Source organism: Bombus pyrosoma, linkage group LG3 (assembly GCF_014825855.1).
Source record: "Bombus pyrosoma isolate SC7728 linkage group LG3, ASM1482585v1, whole genome shotgun sequence".
Lineage (NCBI taxonomy): Eukaryota > Metazoa > Arthropoda > Insecta > Hymenoptera > Apidae > Bombus > Bombus pyrosoma.
This window is the reverse complement of record NC_057772.1, coordinates 3,213,474-3,239,701: the sequence shown is the minus strand read 5'-3', so window position 1 is coordinate 3,239,701 and position 26,228 is coordinate 3,213,474. Positions and strand designations below refer to the sequence as shown.

The window sequence follows — 26,228 nt, the reverse complement described above, 5'->3', positions numbered from 1 at the left end:
GATTTCTCATTGAGCGAATTTCCGGCTTGAATTTCGTCGTAGCGTTATGGAACGTCGCTAACGTCGCGTGAAAACAGTCGGGCATTTTACGCTGTATCTTTCTACGTGGAAATAGAATCTATTGTTCCATTGTGCCGAATGATTTTTTGCACGTTTATTTTTTTCGTCGATGTTCGTGCATGAATGATTTATCAGCTCGCGCGTTAATTAAACACAAACTGACTGGTAATTAAATCGCTAAATCGTTAATTCGTTATATCGTTGTGGAATTTTTTTCTTCTGCCTCTAACGTATGACGCGATTAACCGGATATTTTGAGAGATTTTACCGCACGAATTAAGAATGTTATAAAAAAAAAAAAAGAAAAAGAAAAAATGGCATCCTCGATTTAATCATCGTCCCTGTTTGAAGAACGTAGTTACTTAATTGCTTGGGGCCGTATTTATGAACCTCCGAGAATGAAGATTATACAGCCAGAAAAGAAAGAAGTTGGAAAATTGCTTTGCCATTTCATGTCACCCTGTGAATTGTAAGGTAGAGATACGATTGATTTATACTTCTAACAAGTTGCGTACTCTCGGGATAGACCGGAGCAAGTTTCAATTTAAAAAATTGTTACCGATGAACCTCACTTATAAGTTGTTACAAAGTCTGCGGCGCGAAAGTGGATCACGCAACACTCGCTGTAATAATAGAAGGTGCGCGGCGCGAAATTAATCTTGTGTCTCCGCCGGTGCTATAATTAAACTAGAGATACATGGTTGGAAAAAGTGGCGCGATTATCGAGCAATTATTATCGCGTCGCAAGAAACACCAGCTTCCTGTCTCAACCAGAGTTCATTTCAGTTGGTTTTCTCGCCTTCTCGTTCTATCAAATTGTCTCGTTTAGAGCAACGCTGTCCTCGAGTGCAAGTTCTTACGCGATTTCTTTCGATTCACGGCTCGCGTCGTTACGAAGTTACTCAGAGCGGAATCACGCGAGTAGAAGATAGTTGGAGCGGGTATACGCGAGCTCTAGCGGATCAAAGCGGATTGTAGGAGCAAGTCGGAGCGAACTACAGCTGGCTAGAGGAGGATAATGCGAATCGAATCGCTGAACCAGATAAATGCAAGAGCTACGGCGAACGAAGCCGCGAACCTTATAACGTATTCCTGATGAATCTGCAATCTTGAAACAGCGAAATTTCCGATGCGGAGCACGCTATCTACCCGGTTGAAGCTGTAGAGAAGCAGGCAAACCCGGCGAATCGATGTTCAAAGGAGACAGAATCGAGAACCGCGAGACAGATCAATCTTTTTCGAAGCCGCTCGAAAGCAACGATGCGAGAGTGCGAAGCGAGGACACGAAAAACGAAAGGTAGGAGAAGAATTATCCGGCAAACGCGATTTCAATTTCCGAATATCCGACTGCAAGTTTCCAATGCGATTCTACCGAAAATCCATATTTTTACTTCTTTCAAAATATTTGATTCTCTATTCTTCCTACGCTGCAAAAAATTTCCAACTTTGTCGTTTGTAAAAATATGTGATATTTTCGTGGAAATTGAAAATATTCGATATCGAAATTCGCTCCTCTATATGTATTAGGCTACACGAATAGGTGGTATATCTACTGCTTAGTTGGCGAAATACTAGTCACATCCGTGGCTAACCGCAGGAGAAATTAGATATCTGCCGTAACCATCGTACCATAATTATTTCTCTAACGCGACGGTATCGCCCTAACATGCGACGGGCAAAGGAAGAAAGACATTATTCTTCTTAACGCGAAACCCCTTACCTAGTTCGTATATTTTATGCATTCGCAGGATCGCTGCGCCCGTCCTAAGTAAATTTCTGCGAGTATTCACCAACCAAAATGTTATCCATTCAACGAAAATCTAATTTCTCAGTCGATCAAAATACGTTGGTTTTGAATGGCGAGCCATCCTTCCCAACTACTTTTCTTTCGCAAAGTACGCAGGAATCGATTGATAAACCGTATACCGATCCTAAGTAAATTTTCTCGTGCGGTACCTAATCCGCGATCCAAAGTAAAATTCAATCCGCTATACCGAGGCAACATTCTAATTCTCCATTTGTAATTCGGTCTTTTAAACCGGTTCCAGATGAATCAACATCGTTTCTTCTTTCAAAAAATTCATAGAGACAAAGCAATTTCCCATTTAAATTTGTTTCCCACTCTTTGCAAATGTAAATGTTATATAGAGAATTTACTTTTAATAGAAATGAAAGAACATCTAAAAAAAAAGAAAGAAGAAATCGCTGAATAAAGAAATCATTATTTTCAAAAGATTTACAATATAAATGACCAGTCATGTAACTCCTTTTCCCCTGTTTAGTAGCTTAATAGAATCATATGCAACGAAGCGTTCTGAATTATAATGGAACGGGACCACCAGTCGTATGATTCTAGCACCTTACGAGTGCATAAATGTTAACTAACTGTAATAGTCGTGGATGATTATACCAAATAAAGAAACCACATTTCGTATTTCAATAAGTCTCGTAAGATCATGAAACTCCTTTTACGCCCACAGAGATCAGAGGTAAATCGATCTGTATGGCCTTCTATCTCCTCCCAAGTCCTATCTTTTCGTCGTCATGTTGCTCCGTGCAATCGATAGCAGTGTCCGCGCGCAGAGTGCACGAAGTTAAACATTATTATCGATAGTGGTCCCCTCATCCCTCGTTTCGTTGCGTCTAGCGTGCAACGTTAATTGGTCGTGCACGTACATCCTGTGGGTTTATGGCTAGAAAGGCGTCCGCTCGCTGTCCTTGGCGAGTCGCTCTCACAACTGTTTCCCGACGACAGCGTCCTCAACGAACCGTGTTTCACGGACTTATTGTTCCGGGTTGATGCGACCGAATCGCAATTAATCGTTACTGTTGCGAACAATATTCCACGAATTCGAATTGTATACTGTTGTTATTGTTTAACCGCGTTTCGGGCCGCAGTCGAGCAGAATGCGGTTTGCCTGGCGCGAAACTAATTACCTCTCTTTTCATGGTACTTTAGAAATAATACGAGAACGTGTACGGAGTGCTAGAAGTGCTAGAAGTCGTAAGTTAGTGGGAAAGATGTTCGGTTTTTTCAGTTCAGATCTTAAGATCTTGAAGTGTTCTTATTTAAATCCACGGTAGTTCCTTTCACGAAGTTGTATAAAAGAAGTTGCTGCGATAAATAATTTAATAGATTCCCTGGTGATAAATGAAGGGTGCAAACTTATCCGAGACCTTTGGGAAGGTATAGAACTCTTGCTAAATATAAAGATATACAGACGTTAATAGAGTTGCTCGTTCTTAATGGCGCACGAACATGCAAAGGGTGAATGCAATTAGATCCTTCGCAGTATTCAAATCGAAATATTCGTAGATTTATGTTTATGAGTTTTTGAACGTAAGAATATTACATGATCATAAACTAAAATTATATATAATATGCTGACATTGTGTGTTATAATAAAGAATATTATATAATACGTATCGTATAAATGAGATATTCACGTGCGTTGTCGTTGCTTGCGCGTTTAATTTACACGGTCAGTTATTGACCAATGCTCTAACCTTTATCGTTTGTCACCTTGCCTTGCAGCAAATGCAATTTGCCGAAACGATCATTGTGTAATATCAGCTGGAATGAGCTATGTACCAGAATGATGTTACCTGAACCAAGATCTAACCTCGTTACAATTTGCCGCGATCATTATAGGGCATCGTCGCTTCACTCGGATGCAACAGATGTCTCGCGAAAAGCTATGAATATATCATCGGTTAGCTCGATCCAATTAATGCGCTTATCCTGAAAGATTACGTATCGCGTAATTCCTATACCTACGTTGAATAATTGAATATCAAAGTAGTGACACCGAAATGCACAATGGCACATCATGGTGTCATAATCAAAGCTTTAATCTGTCGCGCGAATCGCATGTAATCTCCTTTGAACATATAATTTACAATTTAGATCTCTGACAATAAGACCAACACGTATGTCTAAATTAAATACTTTATTTCGGGAAATTTATATTACACTCGCCAAGTATTTGCGAGTTCTAAATTTACAATGTACACATGCTCAATATTCAACGAAATGCAAAAATATTCAACAACTTTGGACATCATTCATAAATGTATTGTGTCCATTATTCGAAACATTTCGAAATTTCATTAGTATTGTTACCAAGACTTGGCCATCGTGATTATATTAGTAAAGTTTTGGAACAAGTCCAACGATGTATATAAAAATCGCAAGACGTTCGTATAACAATTATGTACAAGTATAACAAGTATGACAATTTTATAAAATATATATTTGCAGTAAATATCAGAATAGTTTCAAATGCCGATGTAATCATGGCAGTCTTGTTTTATTACGCTAATGTAATTTTAAAATGTTTTATATGACACGTAGGACGTGAACAGAAAGCTTTTCACGGTATCTTCCGCGGTGCATGTCTTCAAATTAAATCACTTAATTTGGACACCCTGTATGCTCTGTGAAGTTGCAGTTAAATATGATGCAGGTCACCTGTCGACACGGTTGCACAGCAATGGTGAATTACACTTGCGAAGGATGCAGTTGGCAGCGAGGAAAGCGTATTCGACACGTTCTCGCGCGTGCTCTTTCGCGGTTCGCGGCTCGTGACACGAGACCTCTTGCCTCTAGTTAGGCCTTGGGACCTATAGCCTGGAGTTATTCAGTCCAGGCGTCGTTACGGGAAACAGAGAATGGGGTAAAATCTACTCGAAACCACCACCGCGAACAAAGAGAGACACCGAGTAGTTGAGCGACACGACGCGCATAAGTAGGAACACAATGCGTAGACGAACGTTAAACCGCCAACTAATTAATTTGCGGCGAGTAAAAACGAACAACGTTATTCCAGTCACACGCTGAATATATCGCAAGAGATGCTGGAAATAGAACAAAAATAAGACGAGCTTTTATAAAACAATGGGAGCGAAATTTTTGTTACTTAACACTGTGCAATTTTTAATTCTATTCGCTGTGGATCCGAGTTGGCATGTTTAGCTTATGTCTAATGACATGGATCAAAGCGAATCAGAAAGTTTCAAAATATTTCATATCGAACACATATCCTGCTGGTTAAAAACATTCGCCATTTCTTGATATTCCGTACAAATTGAATAGTTTTTACTGCTTTTGTCTTCCGACTGTTTTACTATAAATCTGTCAATTCGTTCATCGCTGTTGTTCAAATCCGTGGATTCTAAATGAGGTAAAGTTTTTTCAAAATTTTCCATTAAATGTAACTAACGAATGTCGTAATACCTGTGACCGGCGGAGTATGTGATCAAATATGATAAATGAAAGTTACTTGATGAGTTGCTACCATTCGCAGGAAAGCTTCAAAGTGTCGTAGAATAAATATAATTAGAATAAGAAACCCGTGAAACGTATTATCTCGTATCCACTGTGTTCGTCGTCCTCGAGAAACTTGTTTCGAGTTCCGGCCAGACGATAATAGTCGTCACGATGATTGTACGAAAACTTTCCGTGGATTTTTCGGTCGTGTTTTCAGACTTGGAACGAATGGGCAGTTTCGAAATTCTGCCAAACTTCCTGACAGTTAATTATCACGTTCTATCTCGATCACGAGCCACACTTTGGAAAACAAAACAAACAAAATACGACGCTCTCGATCGTCGAGCTCGCTGAAAACAACTACCCAGATTCTAAATTTAATCTTATTTATAGTTCTTACAGCTATTTACCGCGGGCAATTCTCTTTTTCCAAACGTGAGTTTAGAATTATCCAGCGAATTTGCATGTTAGGCGACAGCTCTCGGGCGCAGAGTTTATGTTGTTTCGCCGTGCAATTTTATCCGGGAAGAAATGTACATTGCCCAGGAACAACAGGTAGAAATTCCTAAACATTTTCTGCTTGTTTGAACGTACGTAATTTATAATCAAAATAGCTTTCTTGAATGTCTAAGAAAATTTTGTAAAACCTTTTTTCGAGAATAATATGATTTCATGAGACGTTCGTAGGATGGAGCGGTCGTAAAAGAAGCTAAGTAATGGATTTAATAAAGAAAAGTAAATTTCTACCTTTTGTCAATGTTTTCACGTGAAAGTTTATAGCAACACGTGACATGTTTCCCGCATGTTCCACTTTTTGACAAAGTAACGTTTCGAGATCGCCATTTTTTCGCGACATCGCGATCATAGTTCAATGCCATGTTTGTGGAACAACGAAATCAGTCTGAAACCCAAAACGTTAGTAAAAAACGACAATTGATCTTGTCATGGTAAAATGGAAATTGCTTTTAAAGAACCCGTAAATGTGGATCATTTTTCTAGAGGACTTCGATTGATATGAAACCTGACCTAAAATACGGTTCTCGACCATAAATATTCCCTTTGCTTGCACATCTATCATTCGAAACGAAACGAGGATGCTCGTGAATCTATTGTATGAAATCGAACAACGAGGAGCGAAATACGTGTCGTTAAAAGTGGCACGCGTGCGTTCGCGGGGATTCTGCTGGAGTCGCGGTCTGAAAGGACTTTGGTAAATGGCGCAATCTACCGCGCCATTTCCGACACCTGACGGAACAGTTGCACAGATAAGGCCGAAGGGGAACAAGGAAACATCGACGTGGGATATGACGATAACCTGCTACGTATGTGTTTCTCCGTGTCGTTTCAGGGAAAGGGAATGCAAAACACGAACTACAAACTCACGTTTAATAGGCAAATTACTTTCGGAAAGCTGAGATTTTAATCAAGACTACGATCAAGATAAAATTCAAAGGAGTTCTTCAGACAGACTACGTGCGCAATGGGTTTAATAACGATGAAATTTACAGCCGCTTTGTAGGCAATAAATGGAAGTCGGATCGTTATTAAAGTAACTAGAAGGCATAGTGTCTCGCGCACGCATCTTATCGCGATGGGAACTGTACCTGTAAGCAGAGTTTTCGAGGGATCTGTCTTACATTAATTTCGTTCCTTGGTACACAGAAACGACAAGCTCTCCTTTATCGTTCTCGTTATTTCGGGAGAATGAATCGAGAGCGTTGCAATGAAAAGAACGAACCGAAATTGAAGCGTTGATGAGATAACCAACCGTTGATGGAAATCTGCCTCCGAGCGGAAAGATATGTACTTCGATACGGGAAACTTTCATTAGGTTTTAATCGAAATTCAGGTTGCCTCAACCACGTCGTTTCAATACGCAGGTGTATCCGTGAAAATCTGCGTAGGAAGGTTAGAGGTTACATCGCGTCAAGTAACGTAACGAGAATGCATGATCCACAATATCGGATGCGACAGCGTTAATATCGCATCAAATACACGTAGCTGTTCTCCAACTTGTCTAACAGTTGCTCCTAATACGAAAGTAATCGAATCAACGAGCCACTGTTTTATGAAAATGTTTCGTGAATAACAACTTTATAGGAGAATTTTCGTTTCCCTATAGGCAGGACCTGACGTTGGGCAGGTCTATGGAAGTTTCATTAAGATTCGTTGAAGTTTCTGGGCAAACACAATGGTTGCGATTTAATATTTCACGAAGCTTAGGTAATTCACATGTTGCCCAGAGGAGTTTGAGAATGTTCCCAGCACAGACCAGCCGGTCAAAGCACCGGCTGTTTTCACTGACGCCTATGCGGGTACGTTGATGTACGTAGTTTGTCGAGCGATGCGATGAATCGGAGAACCTCGTTTCAGCGGAAAAACTATTAAAGGAACCCGTAGAGCGATGCTATCGAAATCGTGACGAAACTTTCGAATGTTCGCAACCTCTTTTCGATTCAACGCCGATACTCCGCGGAACAAATACTTTTCAAGTACCTGAACGATATATTTGAACTAATATTTTAATCTATAGGTATTTTGATCTAAAATCGCGTTTAAAATTCCGACGATAAGCAATCCAAAACATAGGTATGTACCTTACGAATCTTCCGCGTGTCAGGTCACGCACCCTTTGAAAATTCGTTTCAAACCTTCATCGTACACGGCCCGCGTGTTATTCCTTATCTTCCACGAACGCGACAATCACGTTCGAAAATCTGTATGAAAATTCACCGTACGAAGAACTTACCTGGACGCAAGCTTCTGAGAAAAGAAGAAGAGCGCGATGGCTCGGTTAACAGGTGAAAACCGAGTGTAGATACGGAGCGCGGGAAAGCGGCCTCTCGTTGATCCGCCGGTAACTCGTGTTCGACGGTGCAGTGATTTGATTCGGCCGGGTGGATGGGTTGTTCGCAACGAGTTCAGGAAGAACGTTCGAGCGGGTGATGATGCGTTCGATAGGTTCGGTCGAAGGAAGCAGGTGAACGTGGATCGTGTCCTAGGTGGACCGACTCGTTGCTAGACGAACACAGCGTTGCGGACGAGCTAGCTCTGTCCGGTACTTCGGCACCGTGCCGGGTACTATCCTCGATGCTTTCAGTCGGCGTCTGCGCTCTTGTAACCTTCCGACCTTCTCTTCCACCTGCACACCCCCACCGAATACCCAGCGTATTTTAGACTGCAGCCGTGCTAGCTGCTTGTGTCGCTTCGTAGCCATCCGCTTCTGCTCGTCTGTTTCTCTCTCTCTCTCTCTCTCTTGCTCCTTCTCTCTCTACCTTTTCCCTCCCCGTGCACCTGACTCCCTACCAAGCGCTAGAGCACCTGATGCTGCACCTGAGGTAGTAGGGTCAATGCTTCCGCTCTCTTATTCGGAAGGGCACCAGTCGGAATAACCTGTGGACCAATCTACGAGCGAAGAGTTGGCGTTTCTCAGTGCTGGCGGTAATTACCATCGTTCATTCTGTGTTTGGGGAATATTTACTGGAAACTTAACGGTTGAACTTGCGGTCGCTGCGTGGATTAAATATTTGGGGAAGATTATACCGTGTGTGGAGACGCGCGAATCGAAGGTGAACTATGGGAATATTTGACGAGATACGTGTGTTTAAGTCGTTGAATAATTTGTAAGGTACGTAACGGAGCTACGTTTGTTACTCTTGGTATTTCTGACGAAGGCCCTCATCCTGATATTTGATAAATGATAATTCTGGTCTTTCTGGTTGTTTCATTAATCTCTATTTTGTCGACGATTCGCTAATTATTTAGATTATTATTACGGTCGCTTTTAATTTTCCTGTACACACGTAGCACGCGGTTTTCAACTGTTAGTTAACGTAATACTACAACGTCATTTGCTTTAAAACATAAACATGCCCTGGTTTCTCTTCTCTTCTTTTCCCCCTTTGACGATATACGCGTATGTGTATCCAGTGACACCCATGCTTCCATGAAAACCTTTTTCATATTTCGCTATCAAATAACATCATTCAATAAATACACGTTTCGATTTTAAAAATTACGACTCGATCTTTGGAACGTAACGTCTCGAAAGAAATCCTGATTGTCGGAGATACGGTGTTTATCTTGAATTTAAGGCCAAACCAAATATTACCATCATTTGCAAATAAACGGTATCGTTTATCGAAAAATCGAGATACCGAAACGTATCGACTTTCTAGCTTTCCTCGAGATATTCTATACCCCGGGGAACTCGTCTAATCTACGTTACTCGACATGAACCCGTCTCTCATGTCCAGCCTCTAAATAATAAATTCAAAGATTATCTATAAACCGATAGATTTTTTTGTCGTTTATACACCGATGGTAGTTAAGGTGAGCGCTTACAGTCGCGGCACGAATGAAATTCAACTCGTGTTTCGCGACGAGCTCGTTCGCACGCAGCCGCTACTCCATTTACGTAGACGAACTAATCAAACTTCGGTGGCGAGCGTAAAACGTGTCCATCCTCTCTGCTAAAAGACTCGTAAAACCGAACGATTCTCGCGGATAATTACACGTTCGATTTTTAAAACTTTCGTTTCGTCAAGTTTCTCTTGTTACGGTTGAATTCGAGTTATCGCCAGATATCCATCGCGTTCTTCGTTCGTAGACGAGTTTAGTTACCGTTCCACCCCCATTCTCCGAGCAGACTGGCATCGATGCACCTGAGACAGGGTCAATGTTTGTGCGCGCAACTTCGATGGGATTGGAGTTACTTCGCCGGTATTAGATGAATTCAACAACTAGGCGTAGCTCCAGCGAACAACGTCACGATGGTCATTCAATTTTACCAACTCGTCGAAAGTTTTCCAATTTTACGTTTGCGGATGGTCGGGATCAACGGGCGTCGTACGGTATTTATACCGAGTAAGCTATGCGTAACTCCACTCTCTTCTTCTGCCTGTTTGTTTTCGAAACTAATGCAGAGAAGAATATATTTTTTCGCCGATGTATCTCATTTTCTTTCGTCTCTTGTCACTGCCTCTTTCGTGTTTTCCTTTCGACGAGATCGAGCTTCGCGAGTTTATCTTGCAACCCGTGGCTCGGTAGGAGAAAACATGGAAACTCGCGAAAGGGTCGAAAGCTCTTTGGATGTTTCTGACGGATGGATCGTTTGAACAAGCGACGACTGAAATCGAGCTGTCTTGTTTTCTTGGATTGTCCAATGAAAAAGTCGACGTTGACAAGTATCAGGGATCCACTCTGCAGAGGGAGAATGAATTTCTTTCGCGTTTTTAGCCCGTTTCTTACGTGGTCGTCCCGACACGTCCGACCGCGTACGTACCTATACTACTTGAATTCACATCCGACAATCTGGCAACAGTGAAACACAATCATTTTTTATTTAAAGAACGACTGTTTACTTTAACGAGATCGAGATGGGCCGATGAATGCTCCAAAGAGCGAAACAGTAAATTAAACAAGTTACGACAGTTAATTCTCGATAAAATCTCCGAAATTTTTAACTACATTTTACACCAAATAAATTAATTAAATATCCTAATTATCGATGATAGAATTGTCGTTGTGGACAGGTAGAACTAATATTTCTCTTCTCTCGTGAAATATCATCAGAATCCACTTCTGTCTGATAAACAGTTAATTATAATGAAATTTCAATTAAACCGTATGCATGATTGGCTTTAGAGGTTACCGCGATACGGAGATATTAATTATGAAATTTATGATGCCGTGTCATTTCCAATAGCTCCAAGTATTTCCTGCAACACGCTCTTCTCGTTGGCCAGTTAATGGAGAAATAATGTCGATTTCTTTATTAAACATCGCACTTTTCAAAGCTATTCGAAATTTTCTACTATAAATTTTATTCCAGTTAGAAATTCGCAACCGGAAAGACGCAATAAAATTGCCTGCGAGCGTCAACTTTAGAATTTTCAAATACGAATAAACATTTACGAACTATGACGAATACGGATCCGTTAAAACTTCGTGGCGAGAGTAGAAGCTCGGTTTTTCCGAGCGAAACTTGTAAATAAAACCCGTGCTATTTCATAGAAAACATCATCCAATATTTGAGACATTCCGCTACATTTATCTTCCATAGATCTAGAAACACCCACGCGCTTTCTCGCATCGCGTTCAATCTGAAAAACAGGGTCGCGCCGTGTACTTACCACGAAGAGGCTCTCAATGGCGGAGAACAATCGGCTGGCTTCGTTGGAATTAGGACGAAATAAAATTTCGAGCGCGTTCGCCGGTCATTCGACCGTCCGTCCAGCTGCACGAAATTCCAGGAAGACGAGAAATTCCTGGATACCTGACTCGACGCAATCTCCACTGGATTTCTCGAAGGCGACGAGAATCGTGCGTCCTTAAAATAATTCAGAGTGTTTGGTCGTTGATCGCGTTGAACCCTTTCGTTTGCGGAAAGGAAACGTGAATAATTCATTTCGTTGGGATTCGGACTAGTTTCTCTTGTTTCTTGGTTCCTATCGGCCAGTCGAGTATCGGCCGCACCCGACCCAAGACGAATCGAAGGATATTTTATTTCCCGCCGCCTAGGGCTTTTATCCTGCGTCGTAATTTCATCATGATTGAGCGGAAAATGCCAAGGTCTACGATATCTGGGAAGAGGAGGGCTAAATGATACGCGGCTAATTTTATGATCGAGGCTTAGGCGATATATGTTTCATTTAAGGATTATAAGCGGCTTCGAAACGAAGGTCGATCGCGTAGTTTCAGAGTATTAACGTGTAATAGTTATTGGCCTTTTAAGGTGTGTGTATATAACCTATCGTTGAGCTTTTGCGAGTACCCGTCGGATCTCCGACTTATGATTCCATGAGCTACGAGAGCAGAGGATTTTAAAACGGGACGGTTTCGAGTGCGTTCGAATGATAGTCGTTAGCTTTAAAAAGCGAGCGTAAAAACGCACGCGAATGCTCGACTTGCTTGTTTTTCGTACATAATCGGGAAAACTGTAAATGGCTTTTTGCTGCGGAAGAGTGCTTTCTCGTTTCATCTACTTTGCCTGTAACCGCGCGGCAATTTTTAAGTAATTATTCCTTTATTTCTGACTGTCAGGAACATGATACATTTACACTGTACATGTGAATGTGTGTGTAAGCGTCAGAGGGCGTCCAGGCCTTAGTTGGGACAAAAGACGATTGGCAGCCGTTAGAAGCATCTGGAAGAGTCGGTTGACAACAAGCGTGCGTGCAAGTAGGTTTTCGAGGTCTTCAGAGTATAAGATGTATGTATAACTGTTGTGTGCTAAATAAAATAAATTATTTGTATTTCCGAATCCCTCCTACATCTTTACACTGACTATGCGCCGTAAACGTGTATGGGGCACAATGTATCGCGCACAGACTGTATGAATAGTGGATGCGTGCTTTTTGTAACACGTGATCAATGAACCTTGAGCTTTTTCCACCGTACCCTGTAGAAGCGTGCTGCACTTTAAGGTACTCGTTATTCATCTGTTCAGCGTGCGTGGTGTTTTAGCTGAAAGAAATATCGTGTTAAACATCCGTGTTGCTTTAGGATATTAGCGGAAATTGACGAGATGTGTGGAAGAGTCAATAAATCTGAAAAATTAACAGATTCGTTATATGCATCAGGTTGATCAGGTTCCGTCGTAAAATTTTATTTGTATTTATATTTATACAATTTCATTAGAAATTTTTCGTGAATTATAGATTATTGATACGCGCATTTTAGCTGAATATTTATCATATATCGAAGCTTTAATTAAAACAACGAAACATGCCGGTCAACCCGCAGTAAAATTCAATTTTTGACGAACATCGAGTCTCGAGCATCTTCGATTTTTATTTTCATCGAATCTCTTTCGTTCGGAGGGTCAAGCTTGAAGATGTTATTCGAGCGATTAATTTCCAAATTTTGCCCAATCTCGTAATGTGAAAGGAACTCGTAGTTTGTTCGTCAGCATGTAATGGAACTCAACGTTCGGTATGCCTTTCGTCCGGCGGACACGCCGGTGAAATCGACACGCGATAGAATGGAATTTCCAATCTCCTTTCATCTTCGGATGAAATCAAGTCTCAAAAGCGGCGCTTTCGTGCGTTGATCTTGCAAGCTTGTCGACCGAGTCACGTGTACCTATCGTTCTCGAACCTCAACTATTCGCCTGATTCTCGCAAAATATTTCCCATCGACCTGTTAACCGATGCTCGATTAAGTTAAAAGTCTAATTTTCACCGCACAAGAGGCTCACGAAAATATTCCAACACTTGTAGATTTTTATGAATATATTACGCATGTTGTACGACACGGACTGAAATATTATTAGTACCATAATGAGACTCGACTATTATTATTATGATGGCAAAGTTTGAAACAAATCTGAAATTATTCGGATATGTATATAAAAACTACTACAGGATTTTTTTGTTTATTTAGAAATATTAGAAATTAGGGTTTCCAATGATTTCGATTCTATATGACAAGTTTATTGATCGATAGATCTATTTACAATGGATTAAACAGGAAACGATTGTTATTTAACGTGAACTGAAAACCGTAATGTGCTATAACTAAGATACAACTAAATGGTTAATTCAGAGATCACAACTAACAGTTTACAACTCCATTCGACTCTCACCACTCGACTCTCAACTCACGACTACTTCACTCGACTCTCACCACTCGACTCTTCAAATAAAAAAACTGCCAGATAAAGACCAGCCGTTAAAACTGCCCCTTTTGGCCTAACGGCACGTAGACCTTCTCGCAATGTTGTTTATGGTTTACCCGATATTTCTTAGGCTATTTGTCCACGATGCTACACTACGAAGTATTTTTATCCAATATCTTCTACTGGTTGTACCTGTAAAATGGATTTCAAAGAGCTTTTCGAAGATAAAAGTGATACAATTTTCGTCTGACACACATTTTTCGATGATATCGCGAAGTTACCTGAAAGAAGCACAGGATAATAGAAAATAACGTACAATACATTGTATAATGTAGTTTTAGTTAGAAACATAAAATTTGCCTTTGAATTTCCTTTAAAAAAGCTTTTGGCCAGCCCGACGCTTTCGTCTCGTACGCCAGTGTACGATCGGTGGCACGAGCCTACGCTATAATCTTGTCCGCCACATTTTTGTACGACTCAAAGACTACAAAGAGAAACGTTCGCTGCGATACAAATTGAACGCAAAATGAACTTAATGCGAGGCCAAGTTGGCCCCACGAGGACACGCTTTGATTTCCACCATTCACCGACTAAATTCTCCGTGAAACAAGCCACGTGGACTCGATTGCCCCGTGTTATTGCCGGTTACGACGACCCCATTCTTTTCTATCGTTATCTAGGAATAGAGATTCTCTTTTGCGAAATTGGTCCTCGCCCTGCTCGAACGGACAAAAACGAAAGAGGGTGTGTTTATTATACTTATCGTGAAAAATCAGGAAGTTAGACCAGTATTTTCGTCCACTTTGTACGTTGCTCAACAGCTGCAGGATATTTATGAGAATTTTTCGCGAAATTCGTTCTCTGTACGCTTTATATACATTCGGCAAATCGAGTTAAAATATCACAGGAAACAAACGGAATGAAAATAACGCCAAAGGGCCATCCGAAAAACGTTTCCTGCGACCGGAACGCGATGCACACCGAATCGGAAAACATGAATAGAGAAAATGTTACCAGCCATTTACACGATTCCACGAACAAAGAGTTGAACGTTCTAACGAGTGATTCGAAATCACCGTTCTACCGAAAATACTTGAAGTTTCTGCGGAAATTTCTGTTTTCTGACACGCGAGCGCGCGTGAAACGTACGACGCTGAGCTTCGTGTCAGGATCAAAGGCTATACACGAGAACCACGCCACGAAGAAAACGCCATTCGGAATTCCACCCTTACTTGCGAGAAACTTTTCTCTTTAAAAACATCCACCTATATATGGTCAGATGTGAAAAATTTATCGACAAATATGGACTACTTCTGTTACCACAAATCGTTTCTAAATCGCTATATGATGGTTATACGAAGGATTATTTAACGCTCATGGGACTACTGGTGATAATAAAAAACGAAATCGTGTCAGCTTGCTCGTTTCATTCGAACCTATTAATTCCCGTTTAGTTTTTAATAAAAGAACAGCGTTCTAGCTGAATCGCGTGAGTGAAGCTTTTTCGATCGCCGATGAAAATCGACGATTTTAAAACGTTAAATTTTTCATTTCTCTACTTTTCTATGTCTGTAGAAAAGTAGATATTACTCCGCTTCGTATTTCTATGCAAAATACGGGCGAATTGTTTTTGACGTAGAGAAACTTTCACGCCTGTCGAAAGTGGTAAATTCGAAAGTGCGATAGAAGCACAGTTGAATGATATATTATAGTTTGCACGATTGAACTTTTCAAAAAAATATGATCGTAAAAGGTCAGCCGCGAATGCCAATCACACACGTATCAAAACAAAAATCCATTCGTGAAATTTATTGGTTGAAAGTTTTACCCGTTCGGAGACACGTTTTCAATTGTAGCAATAGAAAGCTCTCGTCCTCGTTTAAACTCATCCGGACTCATACGCTGGGTCGGCGTACAATGGCGGCCAAGTACTTTGACCTGAACTTACAGCTTTAAGTCGGGCTTTCGCTGGCTCCTTGTAAGGGTGTAACGATTCCCGGATTTTCTCTCTCTCTCTCTCTCTCTCTCTCTCGCCAACTCGGAGGAAACGTGACTCTGATAAACGTGTCTCCCAATAAAATCTGTGACATGAGAAAATCGTTGCGGAGTACGCAAGCGTGTCGTACACGCGTTGCGTAAAACGCGGAGGGTCTTCGTTTCTCGTAACGCTCCACCAATGGAATTACACTGTCATTCATCTTTCGCGTGAATTCTGTGGACGCGCGGATCCTTGACTGATATTTATGTATGTTTGAGCAAAGTGGAAAATGGGAAAGGATTCTCGAACTTCGATAAGAATCTAAAACTTCACTTTGCTAATTAGAAAAATAGAGTTTGGGGGGTGTGTTTTATAAAATCCTAAAATTTAATAAGCAATTAGCTTAGAAAAAATGAAAGGTTCAAAGTTTATAGCAAGAGCAACATAAATTTCTGGCTCGTAATTTATATAACTCGTGATTATGTTTTGTGCCCGACTACCTTGATTAGCGAAATGAAGTCGTATAACAACGATAAATTTTGAAATTGCTTCTCGAGATTATTGCGCAATGGTCATGTGATAAAACTGTTATTGCATCGAGCATCTCGCCGCTTTATGAACTACCACTTTGATCAGGATAACATTTGTGTATCGTTGAACTGCGGTGATTTACGTTCTACAGTGAATACAGTGTAGACGCGTTTGAATATCATTGATAATGGCGTTTTCCTATTCATAGTCGGAATAGCGTTAACGGTTTTATTGCGATCCTGATAGTACTTCATAACATTTCGCATACGATCAATGGGTCAAAACTAAACCTGTCGCGTATTATTTCAAAACATAATCAAAGATCGATTCGATCTATGGAACGTACATACGGTGATTATATGTAGAATTTCGTTATATTATTGAAGCGCAGGATACAGTTTCAGAATCGCAGATTCTGAACAAAATCGAAGTTAAAAGAGATCCCCCCCCCCCTTTATCGTATGGGTGAACCAATCTTCATTTTTTCAGTTTCCTCGCCTCACTCCCTCGACGTTCATTCGAGAACCTTGTGCCGCTTCGATGAAGCAGTTCCGGGTGCTTTAAATATTTGACGAGCTTGCGTGTGTTCGTCGCGTTTCTATGTAATCTCGTCTTGTTCAGTCCGGTGCTATCGATGAAGTTTTTGAAAGGGAAGCGCGGTATTAAAGCCTATTCGCCAAAGGCCGTCTCTGTCGTGAGAAGTAATTTCCGGATGAGCGAGGAACGAGGAGAGAGAAAAATGATGGAAAAGGAAAGAAGAGGAAAAAAAGAGGCGAATCTCTTTATATTTCCAGTCCGTTACAGATTTTCCACAGACGGTTTTGCATAAAATCACGGCTGTAGGATCTCGATTTTTAGAATCAGACCGCGTCGTCGTGTTGGATTCACGGAACATAATTATGCGTTTGTATGACGCCTAACTAACTGCACAATAGGGGTGGCGTGATAGCTCGACCTGCGGCCTCGTTCCGTGTTGGTCGTTGCAGCGAACGTTGAAACCTGTTGCAACCGACTGAAACGACCTAATGTTCTCTACTCCCAGTTGAATCCATTTACTTTTCTTCCTTTTTCCTCGATTTTGTTTCGCTTCCACTAAGCGACAGGGAATCAGCTCTTCCTGTCCTGCCCGGTCTACGATTTATTTCCCGATTCTGTTGTGATCTCTTCCTTTATATCGCTCTAATCGTACAATATTTTCTTGTCTGTTGTGGGGTACGATAAACTCTGAGATAATACAGAATATTTCTTGCGTAAATATAGATATTATCGATTAACCAGGCAATACTGCACGTGATTTAATAACGACACAACAGTATAACATTGTTTGGATGTTTACTGACATTTATCTAATATAATATAATGTAATATAAAATTAATACAATTTAGAATTAATAAATTAATTATTAGAATTAATAAATAGAACTGATGTCCACTAACAGACTAGAATATAATGTTAAACGTATAGCGTAAGATGAAACGATTATTGGCAGCGGTCGTTATTAAGCAATTATTAAACCAGTTAATTAACATTACTCCGACACGGTATTAGTATCCGTCAAACTACACAACTTCCTTGAACAGGCTATTGTATCGTGTCAGTGAACCAGCGAATTTACTTCAATAACAGGTTCCGAAGGCTTTGTGTTCCCATCAGAGAAGCGTGTGACGCGATCGCCGTGTTGAAAATCGACGAAGAATACAAGAGGAAAAATTTGCCACGGGAGGAAAACAGAATCGACGAACAGAAACGAAAACAAACGTCGCATCGATTTGATCGTGTTGTCAGTTGTCCTAACTTGGAAGTCGTAGGAAGCGCGCGTCGAGCACGAAACGGGAATGCAACTGACTCGATAACTTCCTGGAACATTGTCGGGACGGAAACACCTCCGTTCCTCGCTGAGCTGTCCTTATTAGGGTCGGCCACCGAGCACAAAGGCTTCGTTGAAAAGTTTTCCGCGGGAATCGAAGGAACGTCCGGAGAAATTTCTCAGAAGTAAGCTGATTTTCCGTAACGCTCTTAAGGATGTAACACTCTCGCCTTGAGTGTAACTCAACGAAAATACCATTAGAGGATCACGAAGTCGATTGATGAAACTATTTTAATTGAGCTTGCTGTAATTAACGCATCCTCTTGAAAATTTGCGTGGATTTGAATCATCCTTTTTCAGACGGAGGTTAATATTTTTATTTACTTTTTAATTCGTTTAAAGCGTAAATTCGTACGAAAAGGTGAAACGATAGAAACTATAGTATTCCCGTTTCGAATATAAAAATTTCACGGTCTACTGCTCCATAATGAAGACAATTAACGAATAAGGAAATTAGGAAAAGTTGAAGGGGCGTACGAGCCGATTGGTAATTAGTGAAATTTTCAATCAGAATTATTGTCAAACTGCACATTCGTGTGGTAATAGAATTCGACGTGATGCACAGACTTAAAATTGATCCTGATTGTATACATGTCACAAACCCGATTGAATATCATGACGGCACATTCGCTCGTACGCTGTCAACTCCCGGCTCTCTGCTCCCAATCGAATATTCTCGTTTGCCGTGTCAATCCCGCTTTGTTTACTTGATTGTCAGGGCATAATAATCAGACAAAGGTAAAAGTAACGAAGTTCGGATGTTAATGGTGGTTAAACGTGCTTCATGAACTATATTACAGCTATTCCCAGTAGTAATCGGTCAAATTATATCTTTCGTTTCATTTCGAAAAACGACATTTACACGAAATTATCTCCAGACACAAGTTACTTTAGCGGTATTTCTTTATTATTTCGCCATCGATTAAAATATTTTGTTGAGAAGAATAAGCTCGAATAACCTTGAATTCGCACGTACCGATCCCAGATCATCCTTATTTTAATATTCTTCCAACGTAACATAGTTACCTTGAACCAACCTGGCCTGTCCGTATGTACATTATCGCACACGTATTTGCTAGAGCCGTACAACAAGTTTGTTTGTTTTTCGAACCCGGTTCGAAATGAAATTTCCTCGGCAAACTACTCATAAAATCTCGTTAATTTTCACGTCATCGTATGAGAAAAAAATGTCACCCCTATGAACGATACGCTAATGGCGCGAGCGGAAGTAATCCGGCATTAATTTTCTTCCTCGTGAACGTCCGTCCTTTTCTACCCTCGATGGCAACTGTTAAATAAGATTACGCAATAAATTCTCCACTGACTCTTCTTCTGTATTTGTCGTTTATACGTGCAGAATAAGATCGTCAATTTAATTGAATTTTCGTCAGCTCGTGATGAAATTCGAGACTCATTTTTTTGTTTCTTTTTTTTTCTTTTTTCCCTTCGCGAAATGTTTTATGAATTTTTCTGAAAGCGAGAATCGGTGGCGTTCTTGTTTACACGAAATGCATCATTCTTTTGTACGGGATTACGCCAACGCGTCGTCGTCATAATACGTTATAAATCCAGCGACATTGCTCGCCTTTGCATCGCGTGGGTATTAAGTAACGGCAAATGCACGTTCGAAGCATAGTTGATGCAATTATAATGAAACAACACCGTATCATAAAATATCTGTGCATCTGGTGACTGATGATAGAAGCTACGAAAGTATTAGAAGTAGCGTGAGAACGACAAAATTCAGGAATGCTCGACAGGCGAAGGATATTCTCGTATAATTAAGGATCCTTCGAAACTGGTGAACACGCTCGAATTTTCGTAATTAAACGTTGCTCGTGACACATGTTCTAAACACTCCTGCGCGCAAATATTGATTTAAAATTATTCTGTTTTGGCGAGTAAGAGACACGTACGATGTACGTGTCCGAAATGTCCGATCAAATTTTCGTTAGGACGATGCTGGTCGATTTTCGACGAATATAAAGCAAGGGATGAAATTCATTTACATTTAACGCGGTTGCAACATAGGGTTGTTTAAAGCGCAGATCCCGGAAATAGGTCGTCGTCAAATCGAATCTATTCGCGAGTCGAACTCATGAAGCGTGTCGAGACGTACTTAGCGGAAATTCAGCGGAAAGAACACTTGGCATCGATGAAAGTTCGAAGAAAGAAAATGCTTTTCGTCTTGCGTCCACGTGTCGGACCAACCTGTATTCAAATAAACGGAGAAACGATTTAATAAAATCGAAAGCGGGGGAAGATATAATGCGAGAACTGGAGCGTGAAAAGCTCGTTTTAAACTCTCTGGAAAACAACCATAAATATGCGACTCGACCGTGGTTCGCACGAGCACAAATAAGTTTCGTTTCTACTCGCAGGATATCCTGGGTATGCAGGCTAAATAAGAATCCTCGCGGTTAAGATTTGCATCCGATGCGCCGCCTAATTATTTAATTTCACGTCGATTTGGAAAACAGTTTCAGAAATTTCTTACATCGAATTTGAATGTACCAATTTTCTCAGTTGAATTCTTATCCTCGTAATGTTAGTACGGCCAGTTGTAAATTTGCAGGATTTCGTAATCTCGATTGAGAAAAGAGAAGATAAAGACATTAATCCAAAATGCAAATGATCCATTGTTTTCTAGAAATTCCATTTAGTGTGGCACCATCTATAAAATAAATACACGCGACAAGTATCTGTATCTCGCTGCTGTTCAATGGAGAAGATTACGTGCCCTTTGAAAAGTGACCCGAGATCCAACACCCTCTCTTTAAAATTACTCGGCTACTAAAGAATGAAAGTTCTCTCAGCTTGGCTATTACCCTGTGCAAGTTTTCAAGAAGCTTCAGCTTCGAGCCAGCAAAAGACCGCGTTCCCGATCGATTATTACATAATACTATGGTCATTAATTCTTAGCATCGATAGTCCTCGATTACATAACTCAACGTGATCGTAAACAGATTGTTTACCACGTTCCATGTCGAAACTCAAGTATAGAACTCGCTGGAGTACGCTAATTAAATTTAATTTAACGATAGGCAGATTACTCACGTGACGCAAGTGTATTCGGTCGATTGGTTCGGAGGGAAGGGTAAAGTCCTGCTCTAGAAGTTTTCATGGCAAGCTTGCGGGATCCACGGAATCCACGGTCGAGAGAGGAAGGATTATTGCTTAGATTTACGGAGACAGTCACGGATTTACGGCGCCTGCTCGGAATTTCCATCTGGTCTTCCGGCAAATTATCCCTCGATCGAGGTTCGATGCACCATTGTTCCTGGTTTCCTACCTGGAAATATTGATAAACAAACGCTCCTGCATAAGCTGAGCGTTAATTAATTGCGCAACGAACGTTAGTAATCGGTTAATTCCTCGGCTAGCGTTTATTAACAGCGCTGATCATCGAGCATACTGAACTCGATGCGCCGTTAAAACGGTGGTACGCTGCTCGATTTAGACTATAAAGTTATTTGTAGTTCGAATAGACACTATTTTAGTTGACTCTGTATTAATTCAGAGTATCTGGATAATAGTCGATGTTCTAAGGAAACGAGGTCTGATTCCAAAAAAGTCAAAGATCTTGAATATAAACGAATAATTATTTTCTAAATTATTTATTTAAAATTCTTCGTCGTGTTATTATACCGTCAAAGGGTTAATCCAATTCTCCCTTCGATGCACTGCTATCCGGGATACCTTTTCATTTTAGATTCTTCTCAGCAAAGTACAAAAGTAATTGGACCGAGGGTAATCGCAAAGACAGCGTAGCACGACACGTTGTTACGGATACTGTCATGATCTCGTTAGAAATTCATGATTTTGTTTGTTCAATTGCATACACATATAACGAGCCGAACAATAGACATACTGCAAACGTATGCATGAGTTTTTCACACGACAAATACATATGCATGCAGCCGTTCCAATGTATCCACACGACATGTCGCCCCGGGTAGATTTGGAGATTGATTCGCGAGGTTATAAATATCGAAGTTTGAATAACGCGTTCGCTATTTCAATTCAACTACTGGCTCGTTCCACCAATTTCGAGGACCATAGCTTTACGAGCATTCGTTTGCGGTGTTTTTTTTCATTAACGGATCAATCAAATGACACCTACAAAGTGAACAAAATATCAGGTTGTCCGAAAAATTTCTTTTGTTTTATGTGAAAATAATAGACGCGCAACGTTTTTTCTTTTATATTATTTTGTCCAATTTCGTACGATCCATTTTATTCTGTTGAGACAAACACCGCGACATTTCACAGACTTGGTTTCACGTTTGTACGAACGTGCACCGTTGTAAAAAATCACGTTTGCGAAAGAAAGACACTTTTCGAACGATCTAATATTTATCTCGAAGAACGCATTGCTGTGAAGTAGCAAAAATTTCGCTTCCCTCCTGCTTCGAACTTTATCTCTATGATACAAATTCGTCGTATGCTTTCATTAAAAAATGATGTACAATAATTATACTTAATGATCGAAACCTGGTATCTTTTCGATTTTATCATTATCAAGAATTTCATACCTCAAGCTTTAATTCGCTATTCGCTATTAATCATTAGCGACACCGTTAAAGACGTTGCTTCATTAATTACAAAACCATAGAACGTTCTTTTCATTTTACGACAGACTGTGACGACAAAGATCTCTTTTACTACCAGTTCATCGGTCACCGTGATAATGAATCTTCCTTCTTTCCCGGGGGGGGGGGGGGGAGGGTGGAAATAACGCAGGTAAAGAGATATCGTTATTGCGTAAACAAATTACTGGAACGTTAGATTTATTACGGAACCCATATTTTTGGATCATTGTACTCGAATTAATCTTCCTCTAGAGAATAATGCGATCTGTCGTTGCCCAAATTAAAGTTTCTCGACCGATTTATCTAGCGGGAAGTAGGTAAATTTACAGGTAACGTGGAGGAACAATCACCGTGTTCGACTCACGGGCCGAGAAACTTTCGACGTGCACCGGTTAAGCATACTTCGCGTCAGTCCTTGAGAGAAACTCGGATTCCTGCACTCTCAACCTTTCGATCCTCGAAACTGCTTGCGAAATCATTCGAGTCTCGTCGTGTAGACGATTTCGAAGCTGTCGTATCGTATTTTCAGACACGATTTCGCCGTTATTCGCGTTTAGACGTTCGTTGTGAATATTTCAGAACGCGTTAAATTGAAAAGATTCCTCTTGTGTCAAGGGTGAATTGTATCTGTACAATACAATTTGCGTTTACTCGAGTCTTACACTTACGTGTTTGATCAGGCTGATTGTTTCGATAAAATATTGTTCGAGGTACAATAGAACAGCATTTATTGGATAAATCTTATTTAATACACGATTAAACGAAGTATCGATCGAATCCACTTATGGATATGAATTCCAATTAGTTAAACGAGAAATCACACACATGCATAATGAAGAGAATGATAGCGGGGAAAATTAGTGGACTCCCGTTACGTTGTTACGTGTATTCAGTGACCATTGTTTAAAATGTCATGGCCTATGCTTATCGCGTAAATTCGAAAAGATAGTTGATCCTTACCGACATCAAGAATATTAATTAAATGGAACCTTTTAGAGGAAGAATTAAATAAAATCTTTTAGAATCTTGAATTGAATATTTTTATCCAGCATCTCTCTTGTTGTATACGTACGAGTAATCTATTCTACTCATGTTCATAATGAAACCTTGTGTGAATAAAAACGTAGACTAAATTAAAGCGCGATATACCTGAGAATCGATTGAAATTCAATTGATCGAGATGCAAATGATATTCACCTTTCTCAGAGATCTCTTCAATATCTATCAATCAACTTCGTTCCGATGAAACATGACTCGCAGCCGATAATGATTGTTTAATCTTCCAGCGTATTTACAATTTAAAAGTCTCCTACCTAGTCAATTTCTCACTGCCATTTCGGTAATTCCAGAGATTGTCAGATGTTACCGTTTTGTCATTCGAAAAGTTTCCCAATCTTCGTCCATCTTAATAACATTCGAGCCCTCGAACGAGATAATAATCTCTCGGTACAGTAACTACAGCATAAAATATATGAAGTACAAGTGCATTCGTGGAATACAGGTTTTCATTCGCGGATACGAAACAGGAATTTCCTACTGCTTTAGTTCGAATTCTGCTAGGAAATGACATTTTACGTCTAATTTCAACAAAACTTGAAATTATGAAAGCTATGAACGGAATTCGTAGTATTACGAATTACCATGAGAATCTTGTATTCGCTTTAATCATAGAACTGACGTAAATATACCGTTCGAATAAGAGAAAGCGAGGACGGAGAAGGAATCTCATTCTCCAAATTTCTTATATCAAAAAGACAAAATCGTCCTATTTCCTAAAAAAACGCACCGTGATAACTGTATAGGAATTCTTTGAAAAATTACCAATTGGTTATTTCGACTACTCTGTTAATTTTAACGTTAAGTTTCGAAAGCATTTGCAAATTATTGTGTTAGAAAAATTTTACTCTGCGATCGTGCGATATTTCGCTAGATTCCTGAACATTCGGATTGCGCTCGTTGGATTTTTTGATAGTAACACGTGTACTGCATAGGGCAGACTTGGTTGATTAATAATAAACGCATCGCGAGTTGCTACGAGCTGTCAAAACGACGGACCATTAGCGTGAGTCTGGTAAACTGGCAAAGTGACGAACGTGTGTGGCGGTTGGTTGAATTAATAGATGCCGCGATACACGTCAGTCTGTTAATGCAATCTATGTACGAGCTCGTTACACATACTTGCCATTCTCTTGCATGCGCACGTACACACACGTGTCCATGACAACGCTGATAACAGTGAAATTTCAATTAAACGGAGACCACGTTGATCTGTTGTAAACATTCGTTCGTTTCATCCTTTACGTAGAGAATATCGAAACATCGCGTTATACTTCATCTCGAGTTGTTTCAGCAAAGTCTCTTTCAATCTAGAATATTATTAGAACCTATAAACTCTGTCCTAGTTGCTAAAAGAACGTTTTATATTTTGTCTTCTTTTCGGACTTAAGGACACGAATTTTTGTATTTTAAATACTCGTACTTTAGCGAAGATTACACGATTGAGGTTAAATCGACAAGGTAGTTACTGGAACAATCTTCTACAAGTGGCGTGCTCGAAGAAAAAGAATATTCGGAAAGCGGCGTCGTTGTAACTTGTAATTTATCGATGCATCGAGGAGCCTGATTAAAGGCAGATTCCGCTCTAAGTACGTCGTAAAGCTTGATATATGTGGACCCGGTGCGGAAACGCGTTCCCGATATTCTACGCGAGCTGAGATTTTGCCGAAGAAACGAATATCTCTCGATTACTTAGCTCACGCTGCACGCTGTTTGTACTCCGATGAGATACGGACAGGAATTAAAGGCCACCTTCGTTTCACGACTCTCTCGAAATGGTATCTACGTAGACACGATCTCGTCACCAGAATATAGAGAAATATTCATTTGAGAACCGACCGCTTCGTATTCCGAAGGAACAGATAACGTTACATTTCGAATTTCCATTCGTTCTACGATCACGAGATAAAGAAGAATCGTTGAATGTAATGAAAATATTCTTCAGGTCTTCAGGATATACGAACTTCTCATAAGGAAAATTCCACTTCCTTATTGACTCCTCAATTTCGCTACATAAATGCACAATTAATATATATTTCAATTTTCAAATATTTACATTCTCAAGTGTTCAAATACATGATATCTGATTGTTTCGATGCATTGAGTTTGCCAGAACGCGCCTAAGCGTAAAGAACGCATCGAGATAGAAACGAATATTCAACGTAGGTAAAAACCCAACTAATAGACAGAATGGATGCTATGCGTAAATAACGGAGAATGTAGCATCTACGGTAGGAATCATTACTCGGAAGTC

The 26,228-nt window shown here is 40.2% G+C and overlaps 1 protein-coding gene across 1 annotated transcript in view; it reads right to left on the bottom strand.

Moving 5' to 3' along the window:
* The window catches only part of LOC122566280 (ras-related protein Rap-2a), a 28,564-nt gene extending 20,151 nt beyond the window's left edge, over positions 1 to 8,413 (bottom strand). The window contains exon 1 of the mRNA XM_043723336.1: positions 8,079 to 8,413. The gene's annotated coding sequence lies outside the window, so the exon portion shown is untranslated. The remainder of the gene's footprint in view (positions 1 to 8,078) is intronic.
* Between the last annotated feature and the right edge of the window lie 17,815 nt (positions 8,414 to 26,228).